Below are 7,896 nucleotides of genomic sequence, written 5' to 3' on the forward strand. Positions count from 1 at the left end.
CTCTAGGCCTATAGCAGAGATGATGTTAACGTTTATGTTGTGGCGGGATGTAAAGCAAAACTGTAACTTTATATATATATATATATATATATATATATATATATATATATATATATATATATATATATATATATATATATATATATATATATATATATTGGTCCTGGACAATCTCCTGAACTCCAAACTGAATGTCAGAATGGGAAAGAAAGGTGATTTAAGCAATTTTGAGCATGGCATGGTTGTTGGTGCCAGTCGGGCCGGTCTGAGTATTTGCACAATCTGCTCAGTTACTGGGATTTTCACGCACAACCATTTCTAGGGTTTACAAAGAATGGTGTAAAAAGGGAAAAACATCCAGTATGCGGCAGTCCTGTGGGTGAAAATGCCTTGTTGATGCTAGAGGTTAGAGAAGAATGGGCCAACTGATTCAAGCTGATAGAAGAGCAACTTTGACTGAAATAACCACTCGTTACAACGGAGGTATGCAGCAAAGCATTTGTGAAGCCACAACATGCACAACCTTGAGGTGGATGGGCTACAACAACAGAAGACCACACCGGGTACCACTCGTCTCCATTACAAATAGGAAAAAGAGGCTACAATTTCCACGAGCTCACCAAAATTGGACAGTTGAAAACTGGAAAAAAGTTGCCTGGTCTGATGAGTCTCGATTTCTGTTGAGACATTACGATGGTAGAGTCAGAATTTGGTGTAAACAGAATGAGAACATGGATCCATCATGCCTTGTTACCACTGGCTGGTGGTGTATGCATATATATATATATATATATATATATATACATACATACATTGCTATTTGCACTTCTGGTTATATGGTAACTGAATTTAATTGGTTCTGTACTTGTACAGTGTGCAATGATAGCTAAGTTTAATCTAATCTAATATCAACGTATCTATGTATGTTTTTACATAACTCACAGTTTGCATGTAAAACCTGTTGCATGTTAAGATTCTGTGTAGGGAATGATTTTAAGAAATAAAGTTGACAGTAGCCATTCCATGGGGGGGGGAAATTACAATAGAAGTCAATGGCTACCATTAACGGTTTGATTACCAGCATTCTGCAAAATATCATATTTTGTGTTCAACAGAAGAAAGAAGCTGATACAGGTTTGGAACAAGTCACTTATTCCTTTAATACTGATCAAAACTAAATAAATCTGAGAAATAAATGTTTGGATTTAGCAATAATGAAAAACCTGGAAATCACTATTTTACAGTAGGGCCACTTTACATCTTTGTCATTAACCCTAGTATAATATTCAATTGCAGTCTTAAGAATTATCATTATAATTTATTAAACATTAAATATTATAATAAAAACAGATATTTTTGTGCTGTTTTAATGTCAGTAATAGGCAATGGGTATTATATTTCCATAATTCCTCCAATAATCACTCTAAGAACGTGAAAGCTATCCTGCACTTTTACTGTTATGCGTGTCATTGGTGGCATGCCCGGTGTAATTAATAAACTATTTTAGGACTTGAAGAATTATTTCATTTACATGTCTGCTGTTCTTTGACCTATGAATCAAAATAAATTTTTGGAAAACAATCAAATTGAAATTTTGTATTAAGTGTGACAAGCCATAAGTTTGGCTTTGTATCCAAACTGACTCAGTACAAAACAAGGTTTCACAATGGGCCATAATTCCATCAGGATTCTGGTGTGTTGCTGTGAGAATGTGACAGCAGGAAATAATACTTCACGTATCATCATCTTATATAAAGTGACTAGAGACTCACACTTCTAAAGGAGCTACTGAGCTATTTTCCGGCTTTCTGTTCATTCAATCCCCTGAATTCTCAGGGTCAGATGGAGTTTTCTGGGTTAGTTGTCAAAGTAGCTTAATGCAGAGCGATACGCTCCTTCAACCATTTGGCCAATTCTTTTGATGGTCACAGAGGACAGTCTGTTGTCTGCACTTCATCCTGTCTTAGAGGCCAAATTACAGGCCTACATCTTTTAACTCTTGTTTTCTGGATTAAATGGAATGTTAAGGGCTATAAACTATATATATATATATTTTAACCGAGATTTTCTTTGGTAACCATGCACGTTTATTTATTGGAAATATGTCTATATTTTCTGCATTAAGAAAGAGTATAACAACAAGCATCTAAATGTACAGTAAGTATTTTATTAACTTGCCACTTGTTATCTGAAATATGGTCATTCTGTCTTCAGACTGTATGTGAACAAGAAACTCAGGTATCATCTCATACTTTTCAGGTTTCAGCTCAGTTGACAGATGTCATAAAATCTGAAGAAAATCTCTAACCACATCTAACACCTAACACATGTTTAAATATTGTGTACAGGATATCCCATTATCTGTTTTATAATAAAGACAGTTAGCACTGGTTATTAAGGCAAACGATGATTAGCATAAGCTATAAAGATAAGACACTTACTAAAACCATTGATAAGAGGCATGTCTAAAATATCAGACTGTGTGCAATCTACAGACCTGAACCAATATGATTTACAGACGTTTTACAAACAAACCAGTAGGCAAAGAAACATCAGTACGCACGCAGATATAATGCAAACTAATAATGCACATTTTTATCAGCCATTTTGTCAGCCATCACACATGTAATAACCAACACTGCCCTCTGCTGGACAGATAAAGAAGAACAGTTCATATTATTTACCTGTCATCATCACTGATCTGCTTTAAAAATCCATAGTTGTCATGTTACATCAAAACAAAACTTTCCTCCAGTGACCGCCTGTTAATTTTTTTTACAAAGTTTGTATTAACTGATGTATTAAAACAGTTATAGGCCTATTGAAAGGCCACTTTATTGATGATGACTTTTTTTCACAGGCAAGCAGATATAAAGCCAAATATAAACCCAAATTATACGCATTGGCAATGCGGCATTGCGTTCATATTGCGGGCTCATCTGCTTGCTGTGTGTTACACTGTAACACTGTTTCTACATTAAGGCACTTGCAGTGTTTTTTCCATTAGAATTTTTTAGTATGACCAGCTTTTTAAGTAATTGAATCTAAACTAATCTAAAATAGCCCATTACAGCGTTTCATATACATAAATGACAAAAAGAAAAAAAAAAAAAAAAGAAAAAAACAATCACCATTGTATTTGTGCTTACAAATTACACGTTTTGTGAATTCGATTCATTCATGAATCTTCATTTTTGTGGCTCTAGCCATGCGTAAAAGCCTCTAAAATTCAGTAGGCTAATTCAACTTTATTTTATTATAATTTTAGACAAATAATGACTTTAATTTAGATTTATGTTGCATAACATACAAAAGACATTGTATATTTACATTTTGTAATGTATATTTTCAACATTTCAAGTTCAAGGACAAGTTCTGTTTTCTGCATTATTTCATCATCGGTTGCTTTAGCCTATATCATTATATCACCTTAAGTTCCCAATCCTTTTACAGTACCATTATTTTTTTAACAATATACATTTAACAAAAAGAGAGGGTTTGCAGAAATGTCAGCATTAAGTTCTGTTCCTAAGAACCACCAATTTACAACCTTAAGCAAAAAAAACACTTCTTAATTCATAACATTTATTTTTGTCATAAATTCATAATTAATTAGTCGTAATGTAATTTATTTACACTTAAACACATTATTTCTATTTCACATTATAAATCACGTTTTCACTAGATGTCGCCATAAACTGCTTTTTAATCAAACGCTGTTCTAATTGAACGGAAATCAGTTCCCTATCTGTCAGTCACTATGAGTTAGGCCTCTGTCGTGACGTCAGGGGAAATAACGTCTCCTTTCCCTCCACACATAACCGAAACGTTCCTTCAGAAGGCCATATAGCACATCTCGAATAATCACAATAGATGTGTTTCACACTTCCACATTATGAGACCATTCTATACCGGGATCTTATAAACTGATGAACCAACAAATAAAACATGTTTACAAAGAGAAAAGCAGATGATTCAGAGTAGATTTACATATAAAAAGCCTTCCTTGAAAGGTCTGAGAGATTATCTGCATGAAGTTGACAGGCGGTTGAAGGGAATGGAGGGTATCACGAGGAGATGTTTGCGAAAAACTAAAGTAACATTGTGACAGGGCCATAATTCACCTGTCTCCAGCTTGATTTGTCTGTACAATTCAGCCGTGTTTATCTATATAGACATTTTACATTGAAGGAAACATGGAGGACAGATGCTATAGATTGAAGTCAATCAAATGCAAACTGCATCCGATGCATGAACTGTTTTGAAATGAAAAGAGAATCCTTAGAAATGGTTTGAGAGGAGCCCAGTTGTGTAGACTATGACATGGTTTGAGCACAGATTAGTCTTTCTATTGAAAATCTACATTGATTAACCACTATTTTGATTAAATGTCTGATTGTACGCATCATCCATAAGCCCTAAAATACTTTATTCTAAGACTATGAACATTTCTATACCATTTCACCCAGTGACATTTTCTTCTTTAATTGTTTCAAAGGGTTCTGAAGCATGTCTTCAGAGAAACCCTGTGGGCAAATTAGATACTGTTGGCACACAGACCTTTTTAGTCATACAGAAGTGTGATGAGATACGAAACTATGATGAATACGTGATTTGCCATATTTGGATATTAAGGGATTTGCAAGAAACTCACCATAAATATTTATGCATTTTTGCTCAATGAAACACTGGAATAATGTTTCCTGTTCCAGAGACTGATAGGATCTGCAGCATCAACAACAGAAGCGGAAAATCCACAGCATGCCACCCACTCATCAGCCCAGAAAGAGACCAGCTGAATGAAACAGTCAGTCTGTGCAAGGCAACTTCAATTCACATTCTGCAGGGTGAAATCCAGGTAACGGAAAGGTTTCATACTGACAGAAACATTTTTTTTTCTTATTTAAGGATCTTGTTTACTCTCGGCAAAGAGAAGAACATAATTGCAGATGAAAGATGTTTGTTTCAAATGATAGGAGTGTATACGACAATGTGAATCATTCACTCCTGGAAGTGTTTTGAAATGTAAATACTAAACATCTGCATTCAGAAAATACAGCTTGTCTCAGCAAAGCCATGCAAGGAGGTAAACATATCACGAATTCATAAAATTGTGGAATATATTTCAATCCTTGCAGAAGTTTTTATACAAATGTCTAAGATGCCCAGGCCATGTTTCTGCCTGACATGGCAATTATGCATGTACAGTAATGCACTCATCAAACTCCTGGAAATACTGAGCTATCCATCACTTACGGCTATTCCTAAAGTGTTCATTTGTATTCATAGGATTGCTGTAATTCTCTCTTTTGGCCTTTTCTTTTGGCCTTTTCACACACACACACACACACACACACACCATTTTTTCTTTAATTTATTGTTCACACAGACAGCTGATCTTGCAGCTTCTGGCTTCGCTTGATTGTAAAGGATCCATCAGTGTTTTTTTCTTTTCTTTTACCCATGTCAGGATTAGCCCTATATAATAAACTGTTACACAAGGCATCTCCACATCTACACCAAGTCTCACCATCAATCAAAATCTTCAAAACAGATTTTTTAAAAGTAAAATATTTTAAAAAATACTATTTTAAAATCTTTCCTCTTATTGTGGTATTTTACATAGACTCTAAAGGTTTTAAACATCAGCAGGACACAGATTTTGGACAGTTTGGGTCAGGGATGAATACATGGAAACTTCATCATGCACTCCATCATTCCAGCTGCATCACTTACCACAATCCCGGGAGCATCATTTACACGAGGTTACTGTAATCATTTACACCACCGCAAATGGTCAATCAAGACAAGAAGTCTGTAAGCTAATGCTGGAATTAACTGTGAAGAGGAGGGAGACAGCAGTTATAACCCCATCCCCCTGCCCCCCAAACCACTGCTTTAACTACACTTTTATGTAGCAGATAGTGAAAAGAGCATATTAGCCACAACCTTGGTTTGCAGCTTATTTTCAGAAGTGAAAAACCAAGACATGCTGAATAAATGGAAAAAGGGTTCATTTGTGTAATTTTCACAATCAAAAAGGTCATAGCCGAGTGACATCCTTGTGTGGGGGAATTGTAAAGAGAAGAAATTTGAGATAGAAGCATGTGATCTTACTCTTCTCATCACTAGTGACTCAACGCATGTGTAAAACCCGCGCACTGACACACTCACACCACCTCTGACCTTTGACCATGTCACTTTGACACATCCGGCTAACTGCTGCATGTGGCTGTGTGACAAGACAGCCCTGCATTTTTAATGAGCACAGTGTGAAGCATAGTTGATCGGGGAGAGTTTGAGGAGCTCAAACTCAATCTGAAAGTGTGAACAAATATTTCCACATCTCTGCAACAAATAAATATATACTGTATATATAGTTTTAAAACATCTACTTATCCATATACTTGGTAAATGAATGTTACATGAATCTGTTGTTACATCCTAGCCCACAACTGGCATTGGTTAACACTAACAGAAAACAGTTTGTGAAATATATTGTAGTACCTGTATATAGAAAATACACCAAAAACTGTATATAGGAATTATTTTAGTTATAATTTTGTCAACGCTGAAAACTAATACAGTGGCAGCTATGATTTTAACTCGATGGTTCAGCTCTGGCAGAAATTCACCATTTAAAAAAAAAATGGTAAGAAGGCGGTTGTATGGGTTGGTTTTTGACTGTATTCACTATAAGTCACGCCTTCGAAAATATATTTTTCATGAAGATATATACAGTATGACATATAATGTATATATCATTACATACATGCATACATACAGGTGCTGGTCATATAATTAGAATATCATCAAAAAGTTAATTTATTTTACTAATTCCATTCGAAAGTTAAACTTGTATATTATATCCATTCATTACACACAGACTGATATATTTCAAATGTTTATTTCTTTTCATTTTGATGATTATAACTGACAACTAAGTAAAATCCCAAATTCAGTATTTCAGAAAATTAGAATATTGTGAAAAGGTTCAATATTGAAGACACCTGGTGCCATACTCTAATCAGCTAATTAACTCAAAACACCTGCAAAGGCCTTTAAATGGTCCCTCAGTCTAGTTCTGTAGGCTACACAATCATGGGGAGACTGCTGACTTGAGAGTTGTCCAAAAGACGACCATTGACACCTTGCACAAGGAGGGCAAGACACAAAAGGTCATTGCAAAAGAGGCTGGCTGTTCACAGGAGATCTGTGTCCAAGCACATTAATAGAGAAGGTATAACCGCAACCTGGAGAGGACTGTGAAACAAAACCCATTAAAAAATGTGGGGGAGATTCACAAAGAGTGAACTGCAGCTGGAGTCAGTGCTTCAAGAACCAAGACACGGGTTTCAGCTGTTGCATTCCTTGTGTCAAGCCACTCTTGAACAACAGACAACGTCAGAAGCGTCTCGCTTCAAAAAGGACTGGACTGCTGCTGAGTGGTCCAAAGTTATGTTCTCTGATGAAAGTAAATTTTGCATTTCCTTTGGAAATCAGGGTCCCAGAGTCTGGAGGAAGAGAGGAGAGGCACACAGTCCACATTGCTTGTGGTCCAGTGTAAAGTTTCCACAGTCAGTGATGGTTTGGGATGTCATGTCATCTGCTGGTGTTGGTCCACTGTGTTTTCAGAGGTCCAAGGTCAACACAGCCGTATACCAGGAAGTTTTAGAGCACTTCATGTTTCCTGATGCTGACCAACTTTATGGAGATTCAGATTTCATTTTCCAAAATGACTTGGAAACTGCACACAGTGCCAAAGCTTCTAGTACCTGGTTTAAGGACCATGGTATCCCTGTTCTTAATTGGCCAACAATCTGCCTTAACCACATAGAAAATCTATGGGGTATTGTAAAGAGGAAGATACAATATGCTAGACCCAACAATACAGTA

This window comes from Carassius carassius, chromosome 15, assembly GCF_963082965.1.
Source record: "Carassius carassius chromosome 15, fCarCar2.1, whole genome shotgun sequence".
NCBI lineage: Eukaryota > Metazoa > Chordata > Actinopteri > Cypriniformes > Cyprinidae > Carassius > Carassius carassius.